Raw genomic sequence first — 13,980 nt, forward strand, 5'->3', positions numbered from 1 at the left:
GTCTTCAGCACCCTTCCTTGCTGAATGTCTGTATGTTATACTCTCTAGCTGTAGCTTATCCATTTTTCAACATGGATTTTGATATCTGGTCAATGTACTGTAACTTGCTGTGTCCCATAATTCCCTGTAACTTGCTTTTTGCTGGTTTTTTTTGTTTTTTGTTTTGTTTTGTTTTTTTGGGGGGAGGAGGGTGTTGTGGGGAGGGAAGACCCTCAAATCCAATAGAGGAAAAGTACTGAGCAAAATTCAATAGGATCAGATATTAGATGAAGACACAGGGATCTACTCTCCTTTTGACACATGGGAGATTTGCACTTGCAGTTCCCATTACCATTAATAGCAGCTATGCATGTAATGAATCTCCATGTACTGTGAGAAAAATAAACTTCACAGAGGGGAGAGAGTATTAAAGGGGAAAAGCTTGTGGTTGCCCATTTGTAATGAATGCAGTAGGCATAAGAGCAATAATAATGAAATAAACCTATTTGTCTGAGCAAGGGGCTTCTCAGTATGATCCAGTGAAAGAAACTATCTGTTGAACTATTAAATATCACTTCAGAAGGAGATGGCAAGAAAATCTACTCAAAATCTGTGCCAAAGAATAACCTGAATTAGTGCTTGGAATAAAATCAAAAGAATGAGTGAAAACACATTAAGAACGTTTTCAGCTATGAAAGCAGCAGCCTCCCATCTGAGGAAAAGGGATGGGGAAACTCAAGTGGACCCTGACACGTGCAAAATATAGTTAAGCATGCTGTCAGCATGAAACTGGAGACAAAAGGCACATAGGTATTCCCATCTTTCAAAGGAGGAAAGCAAACGCATTCAAAAGTGACTGGAATAAGTTAAGTTTATGGGCTGATAAGTAACAGACCATTCAATATAGGTGTGTTTATGTATTGAGATTAGGGACCCGAAATAATCATAGAGGCTAAAAGCTTACAAAACAGCATTAAAAGGGTTCTCTTAAGTGCAGAATTCTGGTGATTTTTAATAACCTGCTGGCTCAAAAAAATGGAGAAGCTAGGCGGAGCACAGGGATGGCATTGCATGGTACAGACAGACATATAATGCAGTACTGTTTCCAGAAGAGGAGGCGTATAACCTTCTGATTTACAGAGGAGGGTGTCACTCACAGTGGCATGTTTTGTTCATCAGGCATTTTAAAATAAAATACGTGTGTGTGTGTGTGTGTGTGTGTGTGTGTGTGTGTGTGTGTGTGTGTGTGTGTGCGTGTGTGTGTGTGTGTGTGTGTGTGTGTGTGTGTGTGTGTGTGTAACATGATCACTAACATAGCAGATAGCAGGTGCAGTTATGGGTAATTTTGTATTGTATTTCCACCCAGGGAAATCATGGATATAATGCAGTTACTAAGTAGTCATGGGTGAGTGCTAAAGTGCTGCAATTGATTAGGAATGGACTAAGAAACAGGAAACACAACCAAAAGATCCAAAGATAGGCAAAAAAATTGCACAACAGCATTGAAAAAACATGCCTCTCAGACACTACAGTTCTGATTCTGATTTAAAAAACAAACAAACCTAGCACTAAACAATATCAATAAATCACATGATAAATGGATTAAACCTGGCTAACTGACAAAGTAATTGTCAATAGCGAATCATCATCCAATAGGTGTGTTTCTAGTGGGTTTCCACAGAAATTGGACTAGGCCCAAAGCTATTCAACATTTTCATCAATGACCTGGAAGTAGTAAATATAAAGTCGCTGCTGATGACATTTGAAGATGGCACAAAAACTAGCAGAGTGGTAAACAACGATGAGGATGGGGCAGTGATATAATGCGATCTGGATTGCTTGGTACCTGGGCCCATTCACCCAAAAGGTGACTTAATACAGCCAAATACAAAGTTATACATCTAAGATCAAGAAATGTAGCCCATGCCTCCAGGATGGGGGGACAGCATTCTGGAAAGCAGTGACTCTGCAAATGATTTAGCAGTCAGAGTGGACAAACAAGTGAACATGAGCTCCCAGGGCCAAAAAAGACCAACATGATCCTTGGAATTATCAACAGGGGAGCAGTGAGCAGGATTAGGGAGGTGATCTTACTTCTGAATATGGCACTGATGAGACTGATACAGGAATACTGTGTACAGTTTTGGTGCCCACATTTTTAAAAGGATGTTGAAAAATAGGAGAGGGTGTAGAGAAGAGCCCCAAAAATGATTTAAGGGCTGGAGAAAATGCCTTATCGTGAGAGATTTAAAGAGCTCATTCTGTTTATAATATCAAAAAAATTGAGAGGTGACTTCACTACAGTGTATAAGCATCTTCATGGGGAGAAGGTACTAAATGGCTCCTTTATCCAGTGAAGAAAAGTATAACAAAAACCAGTGGCTGAAAGCTGAAGCCAGGCAAACTGAAGTTGGAAATAAGGCAAAAAAAATGTTAACAGTCAGGGTGATACACCACTGGAACAAACTACCAAGAGAAGTAGTGGATTCTCTATCTCTTGATGTCTTCAGATCTAGATGGGACCCTTTTCTGGAAGATATGCTTTAGTTATTGGGCTGAATTCTGAGTAACTGGGTGAAATTGAATGGCCTTTGACATACAGGAGGACAGACTAGATGATCTAATGGTCCCTTCTGGGCTTAAACTATACAAATCTATGACTGCTGATGGTCAAAGGCATAGAAAGATTTCCACATGGCACTAAGATGCTGTGGTGATGGTCATCAGCACAAAACCTTTAGACAGACAGAAACAAAAGATTTGAACTTTTTAGGTCACAGAAAAGAGGAATAAGAAAGTCATGATTTACCTTCTCTCAAGAGTGATGTAATTTAGTTTAGTAGTGAGGCCTCAAAACTGACAAAGGGAAGTTTTGGGTTTTTTTACCCAACACTCAATTAATTTGTGGAACTCACTGACACAAGATATCATTCAGGCCATGAACTTAGTACTATTCAGAAAACAGGATTAGACGTTTATATAGACAATGAGATATCAATGGTTACAGTACACAGGATAAAAATGTATAAGGGGTATAAACTTTCACGCTTCAGGGCACAGGCCAACCAGTAACTGATGGGGAGTGAGGAAGAAACTTCCTCTAAGGGCATAATTGTTCTTTTTGGGGTTACTTACACCTTCTTCTGAAGCAGTGGTTCCCAACCTTTCTTGCTCAAGGGCCACAGATCTCATTTTTACAATCCCGAAGGGCCACCAGTCTCTGTCAGCAGCCCCCTCCCATCCCCACTGCAGTGAGACGGAAGTTCAGCGAGCGAGTCCTCGCTGATCTCCCGTCCCCCTGGCTGCAGCAGGGAGACCGCACACATCCTGTAACCCCATGCACTCCACCTGGTGCCTAGGCAGTGGCTTCCTTCTGCAGCCAGGGGGACAGGAGATCAGTGCTCCCCTCCCTCTGGCTCCAGCAGGGACCGCAGCGCCTATGGACCCAGGTGGAGCACTTTGCTCCCTGCTACAGCCAGGGGGAGGGGAGCGCTGATCTCCCATCTTCATGGCTGCAGCAAGGAGCCTGTACTGATCTTGTAGCCCCGCAGCAACACACTCCACCTGGGTCCTTAGGCAGCGGATCCCTTCTGCAGCTAGTGGGAGGGGAGCTGCAGGTGACTTTGAAAGACCCTGCAGGCCACTTTTGGCCCACGGGCCACAAGTTGGGAACCACTGTTCTGAAGCATTTAGTACTGACTACTGTGAGTGGCAGGATCCCAGGGGAAAGAGACCACTGGTCAGAACCAGTATGGCAATACCTATGCTCCAGTACAAAATGGCTCCTAAATACCACAGCATGACATAGGATGCTTCTAAATAACACACTCCCATGTCTTGCTAGCTTGGGTCATCTCTTCAGTCTATCTTAAGTACTTAGTTAGATGGCTCCCATCACCAGAGTACCTGAGCCCCTTGCAATCTTTAATGTAGTTACTGTTGGTACTAATATCCCCATTTTACTGATGGGGAACTGACTTGATCAAGGGTAAATGGGAAGGTCTGTGGTAGACCTGGAAACTGAACTCAGGTCCTTCAAGTCCTTGGCTAGTATCTTAGCCACTGCATCATTCTGCCTCTGAATGGGGTAAACCAGTGTAGCTTCATTGAAGTCAATGGAGTGACACCAGTTTAGCTGAGACTCTGGTCCATTATATGTAACTATTTGATACAAAGAGAGGATGTAAATCGATAGTAGTTATTCTGAAACAAAATGAGGCAGTAGAAAGACCACATTTAAAGTACTGTTAAATTTTGGTTCCACAGGAAACATATTTCTGAGTTGAAAGCCTCTAGCTGAGGGCAAGCAAAATGTGTCCAGGTTTGGGAAGGAGGTGTACATTATGGTGAAAAGACTGTTCAGATGCTGCCTTTATAAATAATAACAGCTCATTAATTCTCACTCTGCTTATCCACACATATTTTTTTAAATCACACTCAAAACCCTACTGGCTTCATCCCACTACTTGGCAGAGATGTAATTTAGTTTAGCAGTAAAGTCTCATTTCTAGGACTTCATTACTTTTAAAAAACCTATAACGGTATGTTTACTGATGGGCCAGAAGATGTTATCATAAATAATTAAAACTCAACTACACTTATCCAAGTGTACTAAATACTTGGTGATGATGATACATTTGGCGATGAGCTAGACTTGATCCTTTTTATTTTTTCATATTTGAAGGTGAAATACAGACTATGCAGTGGGCCCGCACGAGGTCAATGCACCACTTGAAATAGGGACTTAAGTGGTGCACAGGCTTTGGGCTGAGTCTCTACACAGGGGTGATTTTCACCCTTCCTCGATAAACTTTGATGATTAACAGTCTCCCAAGTCATCAGTGTGAATTAATGATTTTGCACTGAGTCTCTCTCTCATAAAACCAAGAGACAAAGAGGAGTCCAACGAGGATACAGTTGTCATAATTCAGGGCAACTGCATCTGTATTCCTCCTTCGTGGTCCAACAATGGCCTTCACTTCAGGCTCCCAGCTCATTAACCATCACCTCTCTTGGGCAGAGATCTACGTCTCCTCTCCCTCCCGACCTGGTTTTTCCATGCTCCACAGTTCCTTGCCTGCACAGTTATTCCCAGCAAGCCAGACTACCTACCCAGGCTGGCGTCTGCACTTTGCTTACTCTTCGAAGGCTCTGAACAACATAATAGCCTCCTGTTATAAATTACCACAAAGCTCTTTCTAAGCAAGCCCATTTATTCTTAAGGTGAAACCATTAAAGAGAAAACATATTAAAAACAACAGAAGAACCTATATGCATGCTACAAGCCTATGAGAGGTCATCCATCAGTCTTTTGTGGCTTCAGTAAGCCAAACTCCTTCCAATGCTTCTCAGGAAGGATTGTAGTCACCTTTAGATAGAAGGTCCTCTCTGATGGATCAGAAAACAATTTGAACTCCAACTATTTAGCTAAAAGTCCTTTCTTTTTTTCTGTTGATCTCAGTGGAATTCAGTTTGAACCAGACTCTATAGATGGAGAGGACTCTGGAAGTGTTACAACCTGAGTGAATTTGCCTAATCACCCACACCCTCACACAATTCTTAGCTCATGGAAGAGCTGAGGTGACCTTCCCTCATGGAATTATGTACAATCACTGGCCCATAATGATACATAACATTAATACAATAAGATCTGCCAAAGATATTGCAGGAAATTGCCATGTCTGTCACAATCAATTAATATTTGGTTAATTATAATAATTGGTGTAAACCAATTAATAATTCAGGACTTGAAGCTGAGTAAGTGTGCAGCCTATAGTATATAGTACAGTTATTCACACACAATTTCTTTATATAAAGATTATTCGAAGAGCGAAACACAATTGGATACTCAATCATTGTCACTGAAACATTCAAAATTTTCAACATTGACAAGACACAACTGTTACCTTCAAAAGTTTGTCCTTTGGAACAAACTCAGTGCATCAAAGCATAACTCATGATGGAGGATTATGCGTGGATGTCATTGAACTGGCTCCAGCAACAATGTGAGATGTTTTCATGTCTTGCAAACCTAGCTTGAAGGCAGCAGCACCTACATCAAAAATTGACATGGATGGCACAGCACTGATCATCCATCCCTTGCAGTACTGCAACGGAGTTATCGCAATGCTTGCTGCCCTATAAAGCTAGATTAGACAGAGAGACTGAAAAATATTTTAAAAAACAAAAAATCTCAAGCGATTCTGAGTAAATCTAAGAACATCTAACTACTAAAACACAGAAGACGGGGAATATAGGATAAGAGGTAGAACCACAGAAGTCCTATCAAGACCCCTGCCACCTGCTCTTCTAACAGACCCAAATGTATTAAGTTAACACATTGCCTATAACCACTCCACAAAACCACATGCCTCTTATGGGAATGTAGTGAACTTCCACTGTTTCCCTAGGTAGGTATACTAGTATTCTTTAAGAATATCGTAGCACTTTCTCACAGTGGCTAATATCACTAGTCATCAGCAAGAGGCAAGAGAGCTGACAATTTGTTGAAGGAGGAAAGAATGCTGCTCTGACAACCCTAACTACATATTTGGAGTGAAGATGATGAAATAAGTTGACTGGTATTCCCCAAGTGAATAAATTCCAAGTCTCTAGAGTCTTTTTCTCCCCTCGTTCCCACTTAACTTTGCCTTAGCTCCATCACTCCACCTTGCCAGCCCTGTCTGTTTTATGGCCCACTTCCTACAAAGTCCTTGTGGGTCCTCCTGTCTCCGACCACCACCACCATAAAAATGGTTATTTAGAAAAGGATACATTTCTGCTCTTCTGGTAGACAGAGTCATTGCAGAAGAACTCAGATTATCTCTGATATTGCTCTCCACAGCACTGCCCCTTATGGCCCCTGAAAAGTACCAGCAGTACAGTCACGATGCAAGGTGTTGTTGCAGAATGGAAGATAGAAAAGTCAGCTACATATTTTAAATCAGCTGCTGTAGGTGAGCTACCACAATGTGAGAAGTTGTGTGGGTGTCAGAAATGACACTGACTTTAATCTTAGGTGTTTTTTAAAAAATATTTTAGAATTGAAGTTTAAATTTAGCTTTTATATGTAAAAATTTTGATTTAACTTCCAAATTTCTGCTCCCAACTTCCCTACACATCATGATCTATTTGTCTATTGTTTTCAGTCTCATTTAGATTTCAAGTTTTACTTTGCACTCAGTGGCGCTATATAAATAGCAACAGAATTAACACTCCCTTAAAATGAACATGGACATTTGCAGTTCTCAGGTGCTGTTGTTTCAGTCAGTGTGTCTTAAGACTCAACAGAATGTATAAGATAAAGGTTATACACACAACCAAAAAGACTAGAGACTTAATTGATTTTTAAACAAGGTCAAATTCTGGAGAAATTTGGGAAAAGAATGTGATACTTACCATGTCTAATAAATAGAAATACATTTTCAGATGTCTCCATTCTGACTTTGATCATTTAAAAAAAAAGTCACTCATACATTACAACACACTGTTTACCACAATGACGTGTGTGTGTGTGGTGGGGGGAGTTCTGTTTGTTCTACATCTGTCACAAATCTGAGATGACAAGAGTGGGCTAAAATAGTGCAAACTAAACTCCAGCTATAATTTTGGTGCTATGATTTTGATATTTATGTACTCGTTAAAATCTTGGCCCCATTGTAATAGATCAGAAGAAAATACACAGCAGGCTAAAAGGAATCAATAAATTAATCCAAATACAGTGTGCTTCAAAAGAAAAATGTCCCACCAGAAGCTGATTAACTACCTGGAAACATTTCAGCCATTGGGACAGCAGTGCACCTAAATGCTAATCCTGAATGAAATATGTTGGATGAACTCAGTTCAGTACTAATGGACAGGTGAGTGCCTTACACAACCCTGTGCAATTTGATAAGATTTCTGCAGCCTCCGACAGTTTCTGCGCAGCTTTTAGGACTAAATCTTATAATAACTCAAAGTCATTGGCAGCACACTACAGGGGAGACACTCTGCAGTTTCTTCTCTTGTAAAATACAGGTCTGACTGTTTGAAGATACTTTCTGCATCATTACAGGGTAGACTAGTCCTAAGGAAGTTTGCTCTTTGTGAGTTTTACAGCTGAAAACAGAAGGCTCCTATAATCTGGGAACACATATTTGAAGTTTAAAATGCTACATGCCTACTTCCACATTGCCAGGCAAAAAAAGAAATAGTGAAATACTAAAGTGACATGATGGCTCATCTTGGCACTGTGTATAATTAAGATATTACTGGTATCATAAGGTACTCAAGCATAATAACGATACTTTAACTGATTATTGTAGGACATTCTTTCATGATTTCATTTTTTCATGTAAATTCTTTCATTATTAGTATACGGTTTAGATGGAAAAAGCTTCAATTTTTCTCAATCTGGTTTCAAGCCTTTGCTGACAACCACTTTTTAGGTAAAACCAGCATGAAGTAGGGTGGCATCAGGCGTTACAGCTGAAGCCAGCCTGCATCATGCAAAATTAAATTGGGAAAACTTTATTAGAAACAGCCAGTATTTTGAAATTTCAAATCCATTTTCTTTCCTCCAGACAGCAAAGTTTTACTGTGAGCTATAGGACATCCATAGTGGCACTGAGAGTCAACCCAGAGTACAAGCTTGATAACATCACAGAAAGAGCCTCTGCAGTTGTTTTAGGTATAATCATTTAAACATACAGTACATAAATTCTGGCTTTTGAAACCTCATCTGCAGGATGACTGTTCCTTTAAAAAAAAAACAGGATTAGTGAAATCCTCTGTATTATCTATTGAATAATGACAATGTTCTGCAGGCTTGAGCAGTGACTCAGAAAGGAGGATTCAGACATAAAATGTTATAAGGCAAGAGACTGGACTGGAGACTGCTGTTGAAAACATACATACGTTATAATCTGTGTGATGGGTTGTGTGCCCCATATTGGCATGAAAAGGCTTAACTAGACTGAGAGAGCTCAACTAAGGCACCTGGACCCAATTATTGATGAATCCCAGCTGGGGGAGGAACTGAGGATTAGCATAAAGAGAAAGTTTGTAGCAGAAATGGGGCTATTTGCATATAGGCAATCTCTCAATAGACTGCATTCATGCGATTTTAAACGAAGGTGATAACGGAGGCCTGGTCTACATTGGCAATGGAGGTCAACGTAACACCGCTTACGTCAACCCCCTAAAGTATGCTTCTCCACTGGCATATAAATTCCGTCGATTTAGAGCGCGGTAAAAATCAACCTAATAAAACCACCTCTGCAAGTGGCATAACACTGAATTCAAATTCCATGGGTCAAATTTGCATCAGTGTAGGCAGAGCGCAACATAAATTGACGCCATTGGCCTCCGGGAGGTATCCCATAATGCCCCGTTGTGACCGCTCTGGACATTCACGCTCTGCTGTAACGTAGTCACGTACACAGGAAATAACTCCTCCCCTCAAACCCCAGGAAATTTTGAATTTCCATTTCTGGTTTAGAGGACAGCAGGGTGCAGGAGAGTGGGGTATCCATTCTGCCAGAGAGCCAGGACCTGTTCATTACCCCAGAGCAGTCCAGCCACACACAAGACAATGGGACTGATCGAGATGCAGGGGAAGGCACATCTGGTGAGTATGTGTGGCAAATCTTTTTTTTGCGGTTATGTCCCCAGTCCAGCTTCTTAAAAGGAGTTTGTTCTGGGAGTAACCCTCCACTGAAGTTTGCTACCACCCAGTAAGACCCTCCCCTCAAAAACACAGACTGTTTATGTGCAGAGGTATGCTCCAAGAATCCTTTATGGATATCTCAAGGAAACTTTCATGTAGGTAATCTGTTAACCTTTGCGGGAGGTTTCTGGGGAGGGCAGCCTTATTTCTTCCGCCACAGTAGGATACTTTTCACCACCACTCTGCTATTAAATAAGCTGGCATCATCGCGGAACACTGCATAGCAGCATAAGGACTAAGCTTGTACCCCGGTGCTTGCAGCAAATCTTCCCTTTCCACCTGCATTACCCTCAGGAGACTGATATCACACATGCTCACCTAGGGAAAATGGTGCAACTTTAATACAGTCACTCCATTTTATTCCTCTGCCATGGACGGGGTCCCTGGGCACCTCCCCAAGACTATTCCTAGCCCTAGTACTGTTGCAATAGCCATTATGGGTCGGGACACTGGATGCCCTATGTTTTTTGCCACTGCAATTCACCCACAATCCTCTCATCTGTTCTGCCCACCTCCTCCCAAACTGGTCTTTGGAACATTAGAGGGGAGCCCGGTGATCTCTCCTTCCTCAAGTATGGATTGTGGATTTTAGTGCTATAACAGATGCAAGGGCCCCTTGCTTACCACGTCTGTAACGCCAGTACAGAATGTACAGAATGTAATGTGGGCCTGGCTTAGCCTTCTGAACATGAAGAGAAGTACTTTTTACATTGTAACATTTTCTTTACTATGTTGGGTCAACTAACAAATGCAACTTTGTGTTTTGCTTTTTTTACAATTGACACCTCGGTCTTTGCCCCCCCCCCCCTTGCTAAACTCCAGCTGAAAGACTTTCCCAGATTAGGAAGTGAAAAAAAACCCCGCAGGATGACATGTTCAGCGAACTAATAAACATCTCCGCGGCGCTGACACAGAGCTCAGAGGCTGAAGGATGTCATTGTCTGAAAAATTAGACATGGACATGGAACGCAGAATATCTGCACAGGACCAGGAGTGTCATATGCCACAGGAGGTGTTGCATATTATGAGGGATAAGTCCAACATGCTGAGGCGTCTGGTAGAGCTCCAGGAAAAGCAACGGCGGGACAGACTCCCTCTGCAGCCCCTCCAAAACGTTCCGCTGCTTACCGCTTTGTTATCAGCACACACTCCCAAGTGGTCTAGGAGAAGACTTAGCCAGGTGCAGTACGTGCTGCACTCCACACCGGTGGAGGCTAGCAGAAGGACGTGACGGCCCCTTTAAGAACTGCACGCAACCACAGTTGCTTGCACAGTGACACTTTACAATGTTAAGTTATCCTCCTTTCCCCCCATTAAGATGGGTCACAAATAAAACTTTGTAGCATTAAAAAGCATCTGTCTTTATTCATTCATAGCTTGGGTGGGGAGAGAAGGGGAGGGGGCCACAGAAGTGAGGGTGGGGTGGGAAATAAAGGCAGAGCACAGACGTACATTACTGCAGTTCATTGCAAAACCGGTTTTTCAATGCTTCCCAAAGCCGAAGCGCTCCGCAGTTGGCTCTGAGCGTAATGCTAGAATCTGGCAGCTCAAAATTTGCAGCCAGCCTATCAGCCTCTACAGCCCAACCCTGGGGAAACTTTTCCCGCTTCATTTCACACAAATTATGGAGCACACAGCACGCAGATATAACTGATGGGGTGTTCTTTTCACTGATATCAAGCCTAGTAAGCAGACACCTCCATCTGGCTTTTAAACGGCCAAATGCACATTCCACCACCATTCTGCACTTGCTGAACCTGTTATTGAAATGCTCCTTCTCACTGTCCAGGTGCCTAGTGTAGGGCTTCATTAGCCAAGGGAACAAGGAGTAGGCAGGATCCCCCAGGTTCACTATTGGCATTTCCACATCCCCAATGTTTATTTTTTGGTGAGGGAAAAAAGTGCCCACCTGCATCTTATTGAACAGACCTGATTTCTAAAGATGCACACGTCATGCAGCTTTTCAAACCAGCCCACACTGATGTCAGTGAAACGTCCCCTGTGATTCACAAGGGCCTGCAACACCATTGAGAGGTATCCCTTCTGGTTTATGTACTCTGTGGCAAGGTGGTCAGGAGCTAGGATAGGGATATGCATGCCATCTATCGCCCCGCCACAGTCTGGGAACCCCACTGCAGCAAACCCGTCCACTATGTCCTGCATGTTTCCCAAAGTCACTACCCTTCTTAGTAGAAGCCTATTGAAGGCCCTGAACATTTGCATCACAACCACTCCAACGGTGGATTTACCGACTCTGAATTGATTCCCAACTGACTGGTAGCAGTCTGAGGTTGCCAGCTTCTAAAGAGCAATGGCCACTCACTTCTCCACTGTCAGAGCTGGTCTCAAACAAGTATTCATGTGCTTCAGGGCTTGGGACAGCTCCACGCAAAGTTCAAAGAAGGTGGCCTTTCGCATATGAAAATTCTGCAGCCACTGCTCATCATCCCACATCTTCATAACGATGCAATCCCACCAATCTGTTCTTGTTTCTCCAGGACCAGAAGTGGTGCTCCAAGGACTGAAGATGATGCATGATAGTATGCAGCAAACGGGAATTGTTCCGCTCTATGGCTTGTAGTAGAGTGGCCTCAGTAACATCACTATTTTCCGTGCTGTGGCTCCTCTCTCACCTTTGAAAATACTGTAGGATAAGCCATGAGGTATTTGTGATGCTCACAATGATAGTGCAGAACTGTGCACGCTCCAGGTCTCTTCGGGAACAGTGTGTGCATGGCATAGAAAAACAGCGTGAAAAAGTGTTTGCAATTTGTTTGGGACAAGAAGGGAGGGGGAGGGAGCACATTGCATCATGGGAGGATAACAAGCTTCCCAAAAGCCTCTGTGGTTAGTTGCACTGCGGGATAGCTACCCACAGTGCTTTGAATGTTGACCCAAGCATGGCAAGTGGGGATGCAAGAGTGTGTGATCATGCTCCTGCGACTTCTAAAATTTGGCGGGTAAAAGTCGATTTAAAGTAAATGGACTTCAGTGTGCAGTGTACACATAGCTATAGTTAAACATGGTTCTAACAGTGTTTTGCTGGAATCCATATAGTTTAATAACACATGGTCAGAAATTAAAGACAACTGTTTCTGAAATGGAAAACAACCTTGACGTGGTATAACAGAGAAATAACAAGAGGAGGAAGGATCTGTATATTTTATAAAGGAAGGTCTTAGTTACATTGGCACATATGTACAGAACTTAAGTTTTGAGTATAATATTGTTGAGATTCCTCTGCAGAATAATAGCACCTTTATATGAATCTATAATGTTTACAACCCAGATAAAAACCTAGACAATCTAGAATTGGAAGATTGAGTAAGGGTGTCAAAGGCCTGTATATTATTTATGGAGATCTTAATAACCATAATGAATTATGAGGAACCAGGAAAACTGATTATAATGGCAAATGCCTGGAACATTTCATTCATATGCACAACTTAGTATTGCTCAATATTGGTGCACCTGTTAGGTTTAATTTGGTGTATAGAACCTTGTCATGTTAAGATCTGAGAATTGCAACAAGCAATATAGCACGTAAATGCAGCTGGAAAATCTATAAAAAAGATGGAAAGGGAAGTAATCACTTCCCTATGCTAATTATATGGGTAATGTTGAAAATACTGAAGGCATTCCTACCTGGAGCCTTAGAAAAGCAAACTGGGGACTCTAAAAATAAGTGTGCTGAGTGTTTAAGTATCAATTATAAAAGTGATAATCTAGAGGAATTTCATGATACTATCATAAAGGAAATTGAAGCAGAAGCCAGCGTAGCTATATGTCAGACATCAAATTGCCATGAACTCAGAAATTCTGTTCCCTGATGGAAAGAAGATTGCAAAGCAGTAATTAGAGAAAGAAGTAAGGCAATCAAACAAGCAAAAACACAATGAATAGCAAGAACTTAATGAACTATAAAAGATGTAAAGCAGGGACATAAAAAAGCAAAAACAGACAGCTAGAGAAAGTATTGTGGGAAAACGAACAACGATTCCAAGGTTTCAGAGACATACAAACAAGTTAAAAGAATGAATGGGATATGGAGTAAAAACAAATGTATACGTGGTCTTATAGTACTGTAAATGATAAAGATGGAAGTTCTAACTTAGGAAAACAGAACATTTTAGCAAAAGAGTTCCAAAAAGTTAGTAGTGACACAAATCAAAGTAAAGAGCTTTGTGAACAAAAAAGAGTGGCTGCTGAAGAAAACTGGGAGCTCTTACATGGCTGGGTAAAATACAAAGATGGCATATGAATGAAAATTTCGGTAATCAGGAACTCAAAAAAGC

The 13,980-nt window shown here is 41.8% G+C and overlaps 1 protein-coding gene across 4 annotated transcripts in view; it reads right to left on the minus strand.

The window, feature by feature from the left end:
- LHFPL6 (LHFPL tetraspan subfamily member 6) overlaps positions 1–13,980 on the minus strand; it is a 191,417-nt gene that overhangs the window by 143,704 nt on the left and 33,733 nt on the right. The window lies entirely within an intron of this gene.

Source organism: Emydura macquarii, unplaced genomic scaffold (genome assembly GCF_026122565.2).
Source record: "Emydura macquarii macquarii isolate MOO-44397 ecotype Brisbane River unplaced genomic scaffold, CSIRO-AGI_Emac_v2 contig_2473, whole genome shotgun sequence".
In the NCBI taxonomy this organism is placed as follows: Eukaryota; Metazoa; Chordata; order Testudines; family Chelidae; genus Emydura; species Emydura macquarii.